Here is a 19,912-nt window from a genome sequence, read left to right on the forward strand (position 1 = left end):
AATGGGCCAAAGAACTAAACAGACATTTCTCCAAAGAAGACATAAAGATGGCTAACAAACACATGAAAAAATGATCAACATCCCTCATAATCAGAGAGATGCAAATCAAAACCACAATGAGATACCATTTCACACCAGTCAGAATGGCTGCTATCCAAAAGTCTACATGCAATAAATGCTGGAGAGGGTGTGGAGAAAAGGGAACCCTCTTACACTGTTGGTGGGAATGCAAACTAGTACAGCCACTATGGAGAACAGTGTGGAGATTCCTCAAAAAACTGGAAATAGAACTGCCATATGACCCAGCATCGCACTCCTGGGCATACACACCGAGGAAACCAGAATTGAAAGAGACACATGTACTCCAATGTTCATTGCAGCACTGTTTATAATAGCCAGGACATGGAAGCAACCTAGATGTCCATCTGCAGATGAATGGATAAGAAACCTTTGGTACATATACACAATGGAGTATTACTCAGCCATCAAAAAGAATGCATTTGAATCAGTTTGGATGAAATTGGACAAAAGAGACATAGGCATATAGAACAGTCTTTGGGACTCTGTGGGAGAGGGTGAAGGTGGGATGATTGGGGAGAACGGCATTGTAGCATGTATATTATCATAAGTGACCAGTCCAGGTTCGACGCATGATACAGGATGCTTGGGGCTGGTGCATGGGGATGACATGGAGGGAGGATATGGGGAGAGCACATGTACACCTGGGGCGGATTCATGTCAATGTATGGCAAAACCAACCAATATATTAATGCAAGGTAATTTGCCTCCAATAAAATAAATTTTAAAAAATAAATAATTAAAAAAAAACTTAGCCAATTTATATAAAATTCTTAATTCTCTATATTTTACACAAATATTTGTTTACTCCCTAGAAAGAACAATGATTATATTGGCATATTTCTGCCATTAGCTTTTTTTCTTCACAGCCAGTTTGACAATGTTGTTTGTCTTAACATACCTATATGCTGTTAAATAAACTGAAGTTTCTCCAAGTTACCAGTTTTAAGTAATAGTTTTTCAGCTAGGTATAAGAGAAAAAGTAACTCAAAAGTACATTATAAAATTTCCAATCTTTTCTCTTTCTTCTCCTGCCCATTTTGTTAGATTATCACACCATCAGATTGTATAACATATATAGAAGTTCTATAAGCTTGCTCCCCGTATGTTTTAGTTAAATAGATTCAGTGTTCACATCATCTATTTTGCTATGGTTTTTCCCATTCTTTCATCTTTGGCAAAAATTATTTATTACATAAGTCACTTCTTCAAGATGAGCTCATAGCAATATGAGTTTGGTTTTGCTTGTTCAAAAATATGCTTGGAAAATTATTAGATCACATTTTATGTCTTTGAGGACTTTGTCACCTTTTTATTTTTTACTTTTTTTTTTTTAAGTTTAATATTGTGGTGGAGAAAACTGAGATCAGACTGACTTTTAACTGCTTAGAAGTGATTTAATCATGCCTGGCCACCCAAAGAATTTTTTCATTGGCTAACAAATACAATAATGTAACTGGGATACACCTCATTGTGAAATGGTCCTACTGTAGGGAGTGTCTTCTGTATCCTTAGATCTGATTATTCCTTAGTTTGGAAAATGTCCTTTTAATTTATACTTTAATATTTTGCATGTTCCTTTGTCTGATTTCCATATATATCATTTTATTAAACTCATTTAACTCTTTAAAAACTTTTTTCTTTCATGTTTTCTGGTGCACCTGTGTCTTATAATTTAGTCTGCTCTAATCTTCTCTTCCCACTCCAGTACTCTTGCCTGGAAAAATCCCGTGGACAGAGGAGCCTGGTAGGCTGCAGTCCATGGGGTCTCTAGGAGACTGAGTGGCTTCACTTTCACTTTTCACTTTCATGCATTGGAGAAGGAAATGGCAACCCACTCCAGTGTTCTTACCTGGAGAATCCCAGGGACAGGGGAGCCTGGTGGGCTGCCGTCTATGGGGTTGCACAGAGTCGGACACGACTGAAGCAACTTAGCAGCAGCACTTTAGCAATCTTGTCTTATCTTGTCTTTATTTCTCTGATATTTGTATTTCCTGAACTTTATCAGCCTTTGTCAGGTTCATCTGTTTTTTTCCTCTCTTATAGTCATATCCCCATATAAATATTTGGCTTATATCCCTATTTAAAACAATTAGAAAACACATATATTAGGAGACAATTAGCAGTTTCTGCCACAAGTAAGGATTGACCTTCCATAGGGAATTTTTTCTTGTTCTAAACTATGTGTCACATAACTGGGGAGGAGGGAAATATTGCTTAAAGAACTACCATTCTTTAATTCATAAAAGAAGAGATCTGTTTGAGTCAGGACATGTTTTCTTGCATTCTCCTTCTGTAAGTACTCAGAACTCCATCTCACTAGATTTTACATAACAAAATCTAAGGTAAGCTATACACGTTGTTAAAATAGAAAATGAAACATTTTTGTGGTCTCACTGTGTTTTATGCCTTTTATATCACATGTATACAGTGAGAATTTAAAATTCCATTTTCTGTTAATAGGTAGGTAGTTCAGCTGCCAAATCTGCTTTAATTAATAGCAAATTCATGTCTAATAGCAATGTCCGATAAAACACTTGCCTCTCCAAGCTCCATTTAGCTTTGCAATTGCAATTACCTTGTGCTGTATGTTTCTTCATGGTGTGAGGGTGTCATTTGCAGGTTTAGCTTTGCAATTGCAATTACCCTGTGCTGTATGTTTCTTCATGGTGTGAGGGTGTCATTTGCAGGTTTCTAAATGTTTTAGAGTATCAGGAGTTAAAATTAGATTTTGTTTTCCCTGGCGAGATAACAGGTGCTTTAGGACACTAATTACCCTGGGAACAGTATCACTTACTTAGAAAATATTAGGCTTATTAAAAAATTTTCCTTTTGGATTTGTTCCAATGGATAGCGATTTTTTTTCCTTTTATATGTATGTTTGGCCCAAAGGAAAAATAATAATGAGCAAATGGTTGTCTAACACCTACTGTTTTCGGCTGCTAGTGAAACCTGCCTATTAAAATGCTTGGTATATGTCTACATATAGTGTTACCACATTGCGCTTATGGAAATCTTGGCACCTCTCTTACGAACAGTTCGTCTGAATGGCTGTCTGTGTTTTCCTTTGCTTTCCTCCCTGTCTGGCATTTCTTTCGCTGTCTGTCTCTTTTCCTCGTGATGTGTATTTTTTGGTTACCTGTCAATCTTATTATAAATTACACACAAAAGGAAGGCATATGTTTATGATAGCTTACCCTTCCTTGGATTATATGGGAATGCTTAGAAAGTACCCAGCATAAATGATTTTGACAAATGATCATGTAGTCTAGTCTTTCCTTGTGCTCAGTTGCTCAATTGTGTCGGGCTCTTTGTGACTCCATGGGCTGTAGCCTCCCAGGCTCCTCTGTTCATAGAATTTTCCAGGCAAGAATACTGGAGTGGGTAGAAGTCTTTATTTAGTATCTTCTATGAGTATAGAACTGTGTTACAATTGGGCAATTTCTTATACCTCTATGCATCTGCAAAGTCCTAAGAATTTAATGTAAATTGCTCTTTACAGTGACTTCTAAATTTATTTTGCCTTATGTAAAATAGCACAGTTTCTTGCCCAGAAGTTCTTCTAGCATAGTGATATTTACAACCATTGTCTATCTTACCTGTTTAGCTTATGAATCAAGATTTAGGAAACTAGAGAGCAATTTTAGATTAAGACTTTAGTTTTTTATTCCCTTTTAATGAACAGTTGTAAATCAATAATTCCTAAGATACACTTTTAGAATAGGTGTGATTGCTGGGTACTTCCTAAAACATTTTGGGAGACTGTTTTTTTCTCTCTGAAGCTAAGCTCTGCATTTTAGATTGGCTTGGTAAGCAGATGCTTCTGGTTCTGCCACTGGCAATCAACATGATTTTCTTTTCCCCAGTAAATGTTGCTTTGGTATTTGTCATAGGTTAGGTCCTTAATTGTTTTTCCAGCTACATTCTGCAGAGGCACTCCTTCCTCTGAACATATGATTACTGTTTTTATTTAAATAACTTGACATGACACTTGAATTTTGTAATTGCATGCTAAGTTGCTTTAGTCGTATCCGATTCTGTGTGACCCCATGGACAGCAGCCTACTAGGCTCCTCTGTCCACGGGATTCTCCAGGCAAGAATACTGGAGTGGGTTGCCATTTCCTTTTTATGTAACTGGTATTTTGCATGTTGTAATTATTCGCCCTATTTAACTAAGGGAATGAAAAAAATTTTCACAAATGGTTTGGCCATATTTTAATCAGTGAGTTAATATTATATACTGATGTGTTTAATAAGCAATGAAAAAATTAAAAGATACTTTTCTCAGTATGAGCAGTTTTGTTTCAAGAATTTATGAGTTCAGTATTCTAAATATTCTCAAGAGTTAGTCCAAAAAATTTGTTCTGCCTCTGATTATCACTAATACTCGATTTCTCTAATTTTAATTTCTGGCTGGAGGCAAATTGAGATCATGATAATAGTCAAATATAGGACTCATCTGGTTCAGTTTTTTCTTACTGTTCAGGGACTTAAGCATCTTTAAATGCATCTCAAGACTAGTGTCTGTTATCAGATGATGTCTACTATGTGCTCACTGAGTTATTCCCTTTGGCTTCCAAATCAATCATCCGTTTCTTCCCCTCATATTTATCATTGCTTCATCTTCTACGTCTAATTTTTACAGATGTCCATAGAAGGCACTTCTGTTCATATGTGCTTAAGCATCAGTGCCACTTGCCAATGTCCAGCGGTGGCAGACTTGACCTGTGTCCCTACGATACTCCCATCCTCAATGAAACTACCAATGCCAATACCTGCAAGTTTTACTTTTTTTCTTGACTATCTTTGTCCCATATCTCAGGTTTGAGTGCAGTGGGCCAAAGTATCTTTTCAGGGACAGACCCTTCAGATTCTCATAATTATTACAACTCTATGGCTCTTGTCTACTTTCCCTGAAGAAGAAAATCTCTTCTCCTATGATTCAAATAAATATAATCCACTCCTTATTCATCCTTAAAGTCTAATCATAGTTCAGATCAACTGGCAAAGAAACTGAAGTGAGTCAAAGTTTCAGTCGAAAGATCTTTCACGTAAAGTTTCTGGTCGCTCAATTCAGTTCAGTTCAGTTGCTCTGTCATGTCTAACTCTTTGCGACCCCATGGACTGCATGCAACATACCAGGCTTCCCTGTCCATCACCAACTCTCAGAGCTTGATCAAACGTGTGTCCATAGAGTTGGTGATGCCATCCAACCATCTCACTCTCTAAACTCCCCTTCTCCTCCTGCCTTCAATCTTTCCCAGGATCGGGGTCTTTTCCAATGAGTCAGTTCTTCACATCAGGTGGCCAAAGTATTGGAGCTTCAACTTCAGCGTCAGTCCTTCCAATGAATATCAGGACTGATTTCCTTTAGGATGGACTGGTTGGATCTCTTGCAGTCCATGGGACTCTCAAGATCTTCTCCAATACCACAGTTCAAAACCATCAATTCTTTGGTGTTCAACTTTCTTTATAGTCCAGCTCTCACATCCATTCATGACTACTGGAAAAACCATAGCTTTGACTATATGGACCTTTGTCAGCAAAGTAATGTTTCTGCTTTTTAATGTGTTGTCTAGATTGGCAATAGCTTTTCTTCCAAGAAGCAAAAGTCTTTTAATTTCATGGCTGCAGTAACTACCTGCAGTGCTTTTTGGAGCCAAAGAAAATAAAGTCTGTCACCATTTCCATTGTTTTCCCATCTATTTGCCATGAAATAATGGGGTCAGATGCCATGATCTTCGTTTTTTTGAATGTTGATTTTTCAGTCAGTTTTTTCACTCTCCTCTCTCATCAAGAGGCTTTTCAATTTCTCTTCACTTTCTGCCATAAGGGTGGTGTCATCTGCATATCTGAGATTATTGATATTTCTTCTGGAAATCTTAATTCCGGTTTGTGATTCATCCAGCCTGGCATTTCTCATGATGTACTCTGCATATAAGTTAAATAACCAGGGTGACAATATACAGCCTTGACATACTCCTTTCCCAGTTTGGAACCAGTCTGTTGTTCCATGTCCGGTTCTAACTGTTGCTTCTTGACCTGCATACAGATTTCTCAGGAGGCAGGTAAAGTGGTCTGGTATTCCCATCTGTTGAAGAATTTTCCACAGTTTGTTGTGATCCACACAATCAAAGGCTTTGACATTGTCAATAAAGCAGAAGTACATGTTTTACTTGTTTTTTTCTATGATCCAATGGATGTCAGCAATTTCATCACTGGTTCTCCTGCCTTTTCTAAATCCAGCTTGAGTATGTGGAAGTTCTCGGTTCACATATTGTTGAAACCTAGGTTGGAGAATTTTGAGCATTACTTTGCTAGCATGTGAGATGAGTGCAATTGTGTGGTAGTTAGAACATTTTTTGGCATTGCCTTTCTTTGAGATTGGAATGAAAACTGACCTTTTCCAGTCTGTAGCCACTGCTGAGTTTTCCAAATTTGCTGGCATATTGAGTGCAGTACTTTCACAGCATCATCTTTTAGGATTTGAAATAGCTCAGCTGGAATTCCATCACCTCCACTAACTTTGTTCATAGAGATGCATCCCAAAGCTCACTTGATATCACACTCCAGGATGTCTGGCTCTAGGTGAGTGATCACACCATCATGGTTATCTGGGTCATGAAGACCTTTTTTATATAGTTCTTATATTTATTCTTGCCACCTCTTCTTAATATCTTCTGCTTCTGTTAGGTCCATAACATTTCTGTCCTTTATTGTGCCCATCTTTACATGAAATGTAAAATTCATTTACATTCTCTACAACCCCAAAATTTGGCAACAAGTAAGAGTCCCTTGGACTGCAAGGAGATCCAACGAGACCATTCTAAAGGAGATCAGTCCTGGGTGTTCATTGGAAGGACTGATGCTAAAGCTGAAACTCCAATACTTTGGCCACCTCATGCGACGAGTTGACTCACTGGAAAAGACTCTGATGCTGGGAAGGATTGGGGGCGGGAGGAGAAGGGGACGGCAGAGAATGAGATGGCTGGATGGCATCACCGACTCGATGGACATGAGTTTGAGTGAACTCCGGGTGTTGGTGATGGACAGGGAGGCCTGGCATGCTGTGATTCATGGGGTCGCAAAGAGTCGGACACGACTGAGCAACTGAACTGAGCTGAAGTAACAGGATCAGGAAAAGTGGACACTTTAGGTTAATTGAAATGCCAATAAGCATTCATTTAGCTTCACTGTTTTTTTTTTTTTTTAAACATACCTTCAACTCCTAGGTATTCGTCAGTAATAGAGTCCAACATCTATTGTCAGTAGCCACACATAATAACCACTGAACACATGTGGCTATCGAACACATGGCTGCTCAGTGTGGTCTGACTCTTTGCAGCCCCACAGACTGTAGCCTGCCAGGCTCCTCTGTCCATGGAATTTTCCAGGCAAAAATACTAGAGTGGGTTGCCACTTTCTCCTGCAGGGGATCTGCCTGACTCAGGGATTGAATCTGCATCTCCTATGTCTCCTGCATTGGCAGACGGGTTCTTTACCACTAGCACCACTTGAGCCCAACGTGACTAATCTGAATTGATATGTACTCTAAGTGTAAAAGACACTAGATTTCAAAATGTTTGTATTGAAAGAAAAAAGAATATAAAATATCTCATTAATATTTTCAATATATAATCATATTGAAATGAGAATGTTGGGGACATATTAAATTAAATGAATAATTAACATTAATTTCACCTGTTTCTTTTTACTTTAACTGATGTAGTTGCTAGATGATGCTTAGTGTTTGGTTCACGTATGTCTGTTACACAGCACTGATCTATATCAAAGAGATAGTTGAGGTTGTTCTTTAAAATAGGAGCAGGTATTAACACAGAAGACTGTTGCCAAGAACTAGGACTGTGGTGTGCATTCCTGTGAGGCTCTATCCAAAATCTACACTCCCTTTGCGGCAGCTCCTGAGCAGAAGCTTCTATACCACACACCACCCCGGTCACAGGATACTCTTTATCCTTAGTAACCAGTATCACGGAGGCCAGGAATGTGGCATAGCTTTGGAATAACCTGTGTTCTCCTTCTCACCAATCGGCATGATCCTGCATGTTCAAAACTGTAGCTTAACCCTGATTTAAGAACTATAGCAATGATTTAGTGAGAGAAATGATTTTATACTGGTTTTCTGGTAGTTTAGAACCAAATACCACATTTAATGATATTTAGTAGGCTTCCACATTTAATAAGATACACCTTCTGCTGAGTAAGATTCTGCTTGACTTAGTGGTTTTAATTCAGCTGTTCCAACGAATTTAGAGAAGAGCCTGGTGCAATTTAATATTCTCTCTTAACACCTTTTGGCAACGCTTGAAAACCTGAAAGGATGCATCATCAACTATCATGTGACTTCTTCAGACCCTCTAATAGTGATGGAAAGAGAAATTGTTTAGTGATACCAACTTATCTTAAACCTGAACAAGTCAGTCCATGACTGTCAACTTAACAATACAAAATGTGGTTTTCCTTTTTCTTCTCCTCTACTATTAGCATAGATTTTAATTTTCTGTGTGTGTGTGTGTGCATGCATGTGTGCTCACATGAGCTGTATACGTGTACTCCCACAGTGTGTGGGGCACCTTGAAAAAATGGATCAGTGTTAGCAAGAAATCTCCTGAAGCTTTTTTTAAAACTTAAATTACAGTTTGCATTTAATTACTAGAGTGTGGGCTTCCCTGATGGCTCAGCAGTGAAGAATCTGCCTGCAATGCAGGGACCGCAGGAGATGCCAGTTCGATTCCTGGGTAGAGAAGATCCCCTGGAGGAAGGCATGGCAACCCACTCCAGTATTGTTGCCTGGAGAATCCCATGGACAAGAGGAGCCTGGTGGGCTACAGTGCATAGGGCTGCAAAGAGTCAGATATGACTGAAGCGACTTAGCACATAGCATTGGCATAAATATAGTCAAGGTTTGATTATATAACACAGACAGAGAGCTATAGAGTTGTATAGACCAATTGAGGGATTATTAAAATGTAATATAATGTTATTTATATTGATTGAATTATAGAAGCAGTGTTTACTTCTATAGTTGGATATGGAGTCAGTCAAGATTGTAGCACTCAAGTATATAGACATCACTGCAAACTCAGAAGAAATTTCGTAACTTCTTAGTTTACCTTTCATGCTCTTGGGGAATCTTCCTTTCCTTTTGCAGATGGAGTGTAAAGGATGAGCCATTTTAACTTTATATTCCATACTAGTTTTCTGGGGCTGCTATTTCATGCCTCTCTCTGGCTTATTGATGACCATCTTTTCCCTCTCTTCACATGCTCTTCCCTCTGTATGTGTCTGTGTCCAAAAGTCCTCTTCTTATAAGGATACCAGTCATACTGGGTTAGTACAACCTTGTTTTAATGCAATACTCCTTTTGAAGACCCTATCTTCAAATGCAGTGAAATTCTGAGGTATCAAGTTTTAGGACTACAACATGAATTTTTTTGGCGGGGGGGCACAATTCAACTCCTCCTCCTTCTTCTTTTAGGAGAGAAGTGTCATTGCCATGAAACAAAGTGACAGTGCAGACAGTCTTTCAGAGTAATACTGCTTGTCTGCACATTGACACACTTCTCCAAAGTCCATCTGAAATCTCCCTATTTTTGTGATCAATCACCCAGTCCTTGAAGAGTACTCCTTCCTCTGAACAGCTTCAGAAGTTTTGGTCTTAACCAGACTTTTGTTTCTCCAGGTATATAGTTAAGTTACAGTAAAGATAAAATTTTTTCTTATATATAAATTTTTTCCTTCCTTGAACAGGAAAAAGTGTTTGAACACTTGATATTGATCAGAAACTATCAAGTCTGAAGTCTATCAAATAACTATGAACTCTTCCTCCGTAAGCCCCCAAATTGATAAGGAGAAATGAAAAAGAAATTAATAATGAGAATAACTAGAATAAAATATTTAATACTAGAATCCAGCTTTTTTTTTTCACTTCTACCTATTGCCATTCTACTAATGGTCAAAGTGACCTGTACTTCAGTGATGCTAAGTCCAGTGGTCAGTTTTTATTCCTTCTCTTACTAGAGCTTTGAACAGAATTTGACACAATTGATTAATTTTCTTCACTTGATAATCAGGTCACACACTCTTGATTTCTCACTGTTTACTTCTTTGTCACTTTTTACATCTTTATTGCTATCACCATGGTCTGATCCACTGTTATTTCATAGCTAATTTACTCCCAAATCCTTTGGCTTGTCTTCCTGTTTCTATTTTTGTCTCACTACAGTTCATTTTCAATGTAACTGCCAGAGTGATACTTCTTAGGTGTCACTCCTATGCTTAGAACCCAGCATTATTCCCCACGGTACTTAGAACAAAGGCCAGGGCACGTGTAATGGTCTTCAAGACCCTTCCTTGGTGTCTCTCTGACTGAATCTTCCACTTCTCTCTTTGTTGACCACTTCCCCTAACGTTGGATCAAAACCCCAGTGACAGTGTCATTTTTGGCCTTTGCAAGATCTCTTCCCTTGTCTTCAAATGCCTTTCTTCCAAACAGTTCCGTGGTTAACTCTTCATTAAGTCTTTATTCAAATATCACTTTCTCTAGGAGGCTTATCTGGATCACACAAAAATCACAAACGACCTTCCCTTCTACACTTCGAATAAGACCAAACCTGCTTCTTTGTTAGTATTATTGTTCAGTCACTAAGTTATGTCTGATTCTTTGCAACTCCATGGACTGCAGCATGCCAGGTGGCCCTGTCCCTCACCATCTCCCAAAGTTTGCCCAAGTTCATGTCCATTGAGTCAGTGATGACATCCAACCATCTCATCCTCTGTCGACCCCTTCTTCTCCTACCCTCAGTCTTTCCAGCATCACTGGAAACGCTGGGTGTTTTCCAGTGAGTCAGCTGTTCTCATCAGGTGGCCAAAGTATTGGAGCTTCAGTTCCAGCTTCAGTCTTTCCAGTGAATATTCAGGGTTGATTTCCTTTAGGATTGACTGGTTTGATCTCCTTGCTGTCCAAGGGACTCTGAAGAGTCTTCTGTTTTTCTTCTGCTTTTACTCTTTCTTTTATTATTGTTGTCCATAGTCTCTATTAACTTCTAATATACTATAAAATGTATGTTCATTTTGCTTGTTCTTTATTGTCTTTTTTCTGCACAGTAGTGTGAGTTTATGAGAGCAGAGATTTTTCTTTTATTCTCTGGAAGAGTGTTTAGTGATAGTAGGCTCTTGCTAAATATTTGTTGATGGAATGGTCAAATGGATGAAGTAATGAGTGTGAACTGGCATTATCATTTGTAGTGCATGCATGCTAAGCCAATTCAGTCATGTCTAACTCTGTGTGACCCTATGGACTTCAGTCTGCCAGGTTCCTCTGTCCATAGGATTCTCCAGGCATGAATACTGGCGTGGGTTATCATACCCTCCTCCAGGGAATCTTCCCAGTGCAAGGATTAGACCTGTGTCTCTTCCATCTCCTGCACTGGCAGGTGATTCTTTACCACTGCACCATCTGGGAAGCCCAGACTGGAGGTTAGTCTAGGTAAAAGATGAAAGCTATTCATTTCACTTTTGGTACAGTTCATAGGAGAAAGTTGTCTATCTGCAAAGTATTTACAATCACATATAGCATGGTTTAGAACAAGGGCTCTGCAGCCACAACAGCTCAGTGTCTTACCAAGTTACATTAAGGGCAATGACTTAACCTGTGTTGTCTGAATTTCTTCATCTATAAAATAGCAAAACTCAGAGTACTTACCTGATAAGTTATTGTGAAGATTAGATGAGTAAGTAGCTTAGAGTAGGACTTGGCATATAGAAATTGCTTGATAATCATCAAATGTTAGTATAATTATTACTGTGGGAAGGTAGCTTTATTTAATGGAAAGATATCTTCGGTTAAGAGATCTAAGTTTGACTTCATCAGTAACCATTTGCATAAGACCGGCAAGTCATTTAATGACTCTGTCTGTATTTGAAAACAAAAAATAGTACCAGATTGCATCTAAGACCTATTCTGGTTCTGCTGCTGCTGCTGCTAAGTCACTTCAGTCGTGTCCGACTCTGTGCGACCCCATAGACAGCAGCCCATTTTGGTTCTGCTGCTGCTGCTGCTGCTAAGTCACTTCAGTCGTGTCCGACTCTGTGTGACCCCATAGACGGAAGCCCACCAGGCTCCCCCGTCCCTGGGATTCTCTAGGCAAGAACACTGGAGTGGGTTGCCATTTCCTTCTCCAATGTGTGAAAGGGAAAAGTGAAAGTAAAGTCGCTCAGTCGTGTCCGACCCCTAGCGACCCCACGGACTGCAGCCTACCAGGCTCCTCCATCCATGGGATTTTCTAGGCAAGAGTACTGGAGTGGCTTGCCATTGCCTTCTCCGATTTTGGTTCTAACAGCCTGTAATTCTCTGATGATAATGGCATAGTTCCTTAGAGTCATTTATCAAATGAGTAACTTATTTCTGTAGGAAATTTATTCTCTAGATAAATTAGAGATGACTCAACCATTAGAATTTATTATCTTAATTTTTGTTTTCTATTAAAATAACTTTTGGCCTTACAAAGGCACTACAAGGCTTCAAAAATACTAATTAATGAAGATGACAAATGCATGTGGCATTTCACAGATAAACATTATAAGCTTTTGAATGATGTAGATAAGCACCTACTCTTGCTCTTTTGTAGTTAACTTTTCTTTGAAGGAATATTGCAGGCCTGTGTGTAGCATTCATTGTACTGTATATTACAATTATATATGGATTTTGCAAGATGTGGCAAAATCTCATTAAACTGTCAGAGTTTTGTTTGATAAATAGGAACTCATGATCCACCAAACTAGATGATGGCAAGAGGAATGAGAAACTCATTTCCTACAGTTTTTGTAAAGATCAGGTCTTAAAATGATAGTCCTGAAAATGATCTGTTACTTTGAAAAAATTACCAGTAGAAGTAAAAGTAACCTAGATAATAAAATTATATTTAAGCAGTTTTCTCTTGGATAAATTCTAGTTATGGTCCATGGAATCTGCTTATTTTTATACTTTAGAGTTTGTTTTCCTTAAAGCTCAAGATTAAAATTCCAGGTAGTTTAATAATAAAGAGTAAGTCTATCATTGAAAACAAATGCTTTCATCAAAATTTCCATATAACAAAATTATTTTCATGCTCTGGTCATTTGCACATTTAATTTAAACATCATTTCATAAGATAAAATTGCAGAATAAACAGGACAGAGTCGTGGTGGTTTTAGTAATAGAATTTGGTCCTTGAACACTTTCTTTAGGCTCTGTTTTTTTAAAAGTCTTGATGGCATGCAGTATTAATATCACTGTTCTGTGGTTAAGAATGAGAGAGTCTGTATGATAATCAAGAGGAACACTGAAGTGCATATTTGGTTATAAAGGAACTATATATAGATAGAAATATAGAAGATTTACCTTAATACTAGAAAATGCTTTCTGAGTATGAGAGTAGTCTTTGTATAAAGTAGACTGACTTGTAAAAAGCAAGTGTCTTTGCTGTTGGTGCTGGTAAATGGATATCAAAACTGTGCTTTCTTGTGCTAAATGTCCTGGCTTAGTAAATTTCATTTTAACACTGGAAAAAAGCACATATTGAGGAAAACATGTTGACTCTCAGTAAATATTTCTCAAAGAATTTTTTTTATAGCAGAATTTTGAAGCCCACAAGAAGAAACTGACAATCTCACTAAGAGCTTTTTGAAGAATCTATATGAGACAGATTTTAAATGGCTTTGAAATGATCAGCCTAGTTCTATGAAGATTTCAGAATATATCATGAAGCTGTATTACTGAGGAATGTGTTAATGTTTGATTGTCTATACATTAAACCATAGATGTGAGTTGTATCTCACTGAGCACGTATTTTCAAAGGTTTCATTTAATTGTAGCACTCATTAAAGTGTGGAAAAAAGATAAGCCACTGATTTGTACCTTTTGTTCAGTTTTCCCCTCTTTTTATAAAATTAATTTTTAATTGAGGGATACTTGCTTTACAATGTTGTGTTAATTTATGCCATACATCTTCTGATTATATGAATTTGGAATATATCTGTACCATTATTTCTTATACTAGTTCAAGTGAAAACTATATTTCTTTTTATTTCAAAATTCATTTTTCAAAGATGCATCATTTTAGGATTAAATAATTACAAACTCATAGACCTTCATTGTATAAACTATGTGCAGATGTCACTATTTGACTAGTTTATAATTTTAAATATCATGAACTTTTTGGCAATTTTATTTTATTCATCTTCAATGTATGCTTGTTAGTTGCTGCAAAATTATATGGTAAACAAGTAGACAGTGATCTGGTCATATTGCTATGCATTTTAGAGTCTAGTTGGGGAAATGAGGTTGTTTGCTATTGGATTTCAATTCAACCAACTTCATTCAGATCTATGGAGCATTCAAAGATGAAAAAAAATTGAACCTGGGACTTATCTGGTTGTCCAATTGTTCACACTCCCTGCTTTCCATGCGGGAGTGTGGGTTTGATCCCTGCTTAGGCAACTAAGATCCTACATGCTGTGTGACATGACCAAAAAAATAAAAATAAATAAAATAATAATAAAAATAATAAAATAATGTTTAAAAATCCAATAGCCTATAAAACAAAGCAAAACAAACAAAAAACATTGAACCTGCCATATAAATATTCTTAGCTCAGAAGAGACAGATGTACATTAAAATCTCATAAGTTAAGCAATCAGGTTGAGAGTATAAGGGTGAGAGAAATGAATTCTAACTGAAACTGAGGAATTGGGAAGGAGTTACATGATTATAGGATTAGACCTTCTCTGTCCATGGAATTTCCAAGCAAGAATACTGGAGTGGGTTGCCATTTCCTCCTCCAGGGGATCTTCCCAACCCAGGGATCTAACCCACATCTCTCACATCTCCTGCATTGGCAGGTGGATTCTTTACCACTGGAGCCACCTGGGAAGCCCAATTCACAAGTAGTAATTGTACAAGTGGAGGGGTCAAACAACTTGGGGTTGAGGTCCAATCGTAGTTAACTTGTCACAAGAGAGTGACTTTGAACAGGTTTTTTAAACACTTGTCACTTCATTATTTTCACATATAAAATTAATAAGAAAGAATATTTACCTCAAAGAATAAATCCAGTATTGTTTGTAAAGATGTGTTTTAATTGTAATGCCTTTATAAAAGTTGATAATAAAGATATTGCCTTTATTGGCGGTGGTTGGTACAATGATGATACACTGAATACTCAGATGTCAGTGATCTTTCTTCAAATGTCATCTTCTCAGTCAACTGGATTGGACCAAACTTTTAGAAACTGTAGTCCTCTTCCTGCAACTAAATTCCACTCATTTCTGCTTTATTTTTGTCCATAGAACTTATCACCATCTGTTATACCATATATTTTACTTATTTATTTAATGTTTTCCACAACTAGAATGTAAGCTGTTAGAGTGGCGGATGTAATCTACTTTGTTCACTGCTGTGTCACTAATACATAGAAAAGTGACTGTCATTGTTTGAATTTTTTTTTTTTTGATAGAATGAATACCCAAATGCCACTAGGGAAGTCAGCTAATGTAGTCAGCTATATATGCTTCATCAGTTCAGTTCAGTCGCTCAGTTGTGTCCGACTCTTTGCAACCCCATGAATCATAGCACGCCAGGCCTCCCTGTCCATCACCAACTCCCGGAGTTCACCCAAACTCAAAGTCCATTGAGTCAGTGATGCCATCCAGCCATCTCATTCTCTGCCATCCCCTTCTCCCCCCACCCCCAATATGCTTCATACTGACTTGTTAATATCTATCCAAGGCAAATTGTAAGCATTTACAGATTATCTCCAGAAACCTAGTTATCCTGAATATTCATTGGAAGGTCTGATGCTGAAACTCTAATACTTTGGCCACCTGATGTGAAGAACTAACCTTTTGAAAAAGACCCTGATGCTGGAAAAGATGGAAGGCAGGAGGAGAAGGAGACGACAGAGGATGAGACGGTTGAATGGTATCACCACCTCGATGGACATGAATTTGAGCAGTCTCGGAGAGATGGTGATGGACAGGGAAGCATGGCGTGCTGCAGTCCATGGGGTCACAAAGAGACGGACACAACTGAACTGAACTGAACCAATTCTAAAGAAAGTCCTGATCCCATGCCGTGAGGATTAAGGATAGGTAACTTTTGTCAGTTGTGTCTCACAGAGGTCCCCGAAAAGCCTTGAACAAGGTACCTTTCTCTCTGACACTCTGACATTTTATTGTAATAGTGCATGCTATTCTCAGATATTCAGTTACAGTTTAAATTTAGTTTCATAAATTTTGTACTGAGCTTTAGCTACCCGGTTGCATTAGTTGCTTAAAGCTAACTTAGGAACAAATGAAAAGATTCACACAGGTAAAATGAATTGTGCTGTGTGTTCTTTGAGAGTGCAAATGATAAGAATATCTAAATATGTGTTTTAAACTGGGGTTTTGCAAATAGATACATTGGATTCACAACCGATAGCAGAATGGACAACTTTAAATCAATCAAGGCCAAAAATGTAACATTACCATTTACTACCATACATTCTAAATCCAAGTATGTTATGGAAGTGAAAACTGTTGTTGTATCCTCTAAAATTTTAATCAGAAGGATATAGCTTGTGATTTATGAACTAGAAAAGTAATTATGTCTCAGCTTGTGAAATTCATGCTGGTTTGATATATTTTAACTATTTTAAAAATTAGTTTTATTTCTGGAAACTGTAGTCACCCTTGCCTCCTAGAACTTAATTATTGTGTCCGTGGGGGAGCTTTCCAGTATCTGCCATTCAATTTCCTTCTATAAAACCTGTTTTGTTTTTTAACAGTATACCCAATTGCAGTGTTCTAAAGTAGAACGTATTAAAATTTTGTATTTTTAAAAAGTGCCAATAGAAATTATCCTTCCTAAAAAGAATTCACAGCCATGTCACATATGTGCATTCAGAACGCTGTATTATGAAAAATATTATATCTCTATTCAGTTTCTGAAATTAAGGTGCTTTTTGGCTACAAATGAACTAGATAATTGGCAAATATTGTGGAAGGAACTTTCAGTGTGGTGGGCTTCAATTCCATGATATTAACTAAACATCTAAGCCTTGACTAGAGCTCTGCATTTTATGAGACCAATCCAATTCCTTAGTCATGGAGTGGCTTCAGTTTAGTAGACAGTTTCCCTAATCTTGGCTGACTCATTTAGCATATTAACCAGGTATTGTGTTTTAAAATTCACTATCATATTTAGTAGCCATAATAATCCTGTGGGTAAATATGTTAGAGCTAAGGAAATAGTTTCAGAGGTGTTCGATTTTTCGATGAAATTCTCATAGCTATTAATCGCACAACCTGAATTCAAACCAAGGCATTCTGATTCTAAGTCTAGGGCTTATTGTACTAAACACAGGTACCTTCCTTTATGATGTGGTATTCTTTAATATAATGTAAAGTATTCTTTTGTTATTGGTATCCAGATTGCTTTAATACATGGTTAAGAAATCAATGACTTTTATGATGGTCTGTCATAGACATTCCTGATCCACAGAACTTGAGACTTAGTCTCAAAATTTGATACACTCAAATTGTGAAACAAGACTAGACCAAGAGAACAACTTTTCTGACAGGTTATTCATCTTTCTTCCTCTGTCATTCATTGGATAGAAATAAAGTACAACCTAGATAGCATATTAAAAAGCAGAGACATTACTTTGCCAACCAAGGTCTGTCTAGTCAAGGATATGGTTTTTCCTGTGGTCATGTATGGATGTGAGGGTTGGATTGTGAAGAAGGCCGATCGCCGAAGAATTGATGCTTTTGAACTGTGGTGCTGGAGAAGACTCTTGAGAGTCCCTTGGACTGCAAGGAGATCCAACCAGTCCATTCTAAAGGAGATCAATCCTGGTGTTCATTGGAAGGACTGATGCTAAAGCTGAAACTCCAACACTTTGGCCACCTCATGAAAAGAGTTGATTCCTGGAAAAGACTCTGATGCTGGGAGGGATTGGGGGTGGGAGGAGAAGGGGACGACAGAGAATGAGATGGCTGGATGGCATCACTGACTCGATGGACATGAGTTTGAGTGAGTTCCGGGAGTTGGTGATGGACAGGGAGGCCTGGCATGCTGTGATTCATGGGGTCACAAAGAGTCAGACACGACTGAGCGACTGAACTGAACTGAACTGAAAGTACATGTGGACTGTCTTTCAGCATCATGTAATATCTTGCATATATTCAGTAGCTTCAACAAAGAAAATGCTTTCTTTGTATTTATTTGATATTCTTTATCTTTTATAATGCCTTAAATGTCATCATTGTTTTCCTCTTTATATATGTGAGTAAATTGAGCTCAAAAATATCAAAGCAGACACTGAAAGTCATGTGACTAGCAATGGAGAAAAAAAGTACAAAAATACCCAGACCTTCTGGCTCCAAAATCATATAGTCTTTTCACTACATTACCTCCCATATTTCTTACTTGCACAGTCAGAGATATTAAGCTATACAGTATAAATAAAAGAAGTGTATGGTCTTTATATAATGCTATGCAGCAGTGATTTGAGGTAAAATAATCCACATTTTTATTTGAAACGTTGTATCATGAAATTATTACCCATGAAGCAAAAGAGGATGGATTTTAGAAATGAACCATTTAGCAGAATAGCCAACATAATTTAGCAGTTAGTTCAGTCGCTCAGTCGTGTCCGACTCTCCGCGACCCCATGAATCACAGCACGGCAGGCCTCCCTGTCCACCACCAACTCCCGGAGTTCACTCAAAATCATGTCCATTGAGTTGGTGATGCCATCCAGCCATCTCTTTCTCTGTCATCCCCTTCTCCTCTCACCCCCAATCTCTCCCAGCATCAGAGTCTTTTCCAGTGAGTCAACTCTTTGCATGAGGTGGCCAAAGTATTGGAGTTTCAGCTTCAGCGTCAGTCCTTCCCATGAACACCCAGGATTGATCTCCTTTAGAATGGACTGGTTGGATTTCCTTGCAGTCCAAGGGACTCTCAAGAGTCTTCTCCAGCACCACAGTTCAAAAGCATCAATTCCTCGGCGATCAGCTTTCTTCATAGTCCAACTCTCACATCCATACATGACCACGGGAAAAACCATAGCCTTGACTAGACAGACCTTGGTTGGCAAAGTAATGTCTCTGCTTTTTAATACACTATCCAGGTTGGTCATAACCTTCCTTCCGAGGAGTAAGCATCTTTTAATTTCATGGCTGCAATCAGCATCTGCAGTGATTGTGGAGCCCAAAAAAATAAAGTCTGACACTGTTTCCACTGTTTTTCCATCTATTTCCCATGAAGTGATGGGACCAGATGCCATGATCTCTGTTTTCTGAATGTTGAACTTCAAGCCAACCTTTTCACTCTCCTCTTTCACTTTCATAAAGAGGCTTTTGAGTTCCTCTTCACTTTCTGCCATAAGGGTGTGTCATCTGCATATCTGAGGTTATTGATATTTCTCCTGACAATCTTGATTCCAGCTTGTGCTTCTTCCAGCCCAACGTTCCTCATGATGTACTCTGCATATAAGTTAAATAAGCAGGGTGACAATATACAACCTTGACATACTCCTTTTCCTATTTGAAACCAGTTTATTGTTCCATGTCCAGTTCTAACTGTTGCTTCCTGACCTGCATACAGGTTTCTCAAGAGGCAGGTCAGGTGGTCTGGGATTCCCATCTCTTTCAGAATTTTCCACAGTTTATTGTGATCCACACATCCAAAGGTTTTGGCATAGTCAATGAAGCAGAAATAGATGTTTTTCTGGAACTCTCTTGCTTTCTCCATGATCCAGGTGCTGTTGGCAATTTGATCTCTGGTGC

At 38.0% G+C, this 19,912-nt stretch overlaps 1 protein-coding gene across 1 annotated transcript in view; it reads left to right on the forward strand.

The window, feature by feature from the left end:
- ARHGAP24 (Rho GTPase activating protein 24) overlaps nt 1-19,912 on the forward strand; it is a 571,970-nt gene that overhangs the window by 163,148 nt on the left and 388,910 nt on the right. The gene's annotated exons all lie outside the window — the stretch shown is intronic.

This window comes from Moschus berezovskii, chromosome 5, assembly GCF_049115385.1.
Source record: "Moschus berezovskii isolate FMDL1 chromosome 5, NW_MosBer_1.0, whole genome shotgun sequence".
Classification (NCBI taxonomy): Eukaryota; Metazoa; Chordata; class Mammalia; order Artiodactyla; family Moschidae; genus Moschus; species Moschus berezovskii.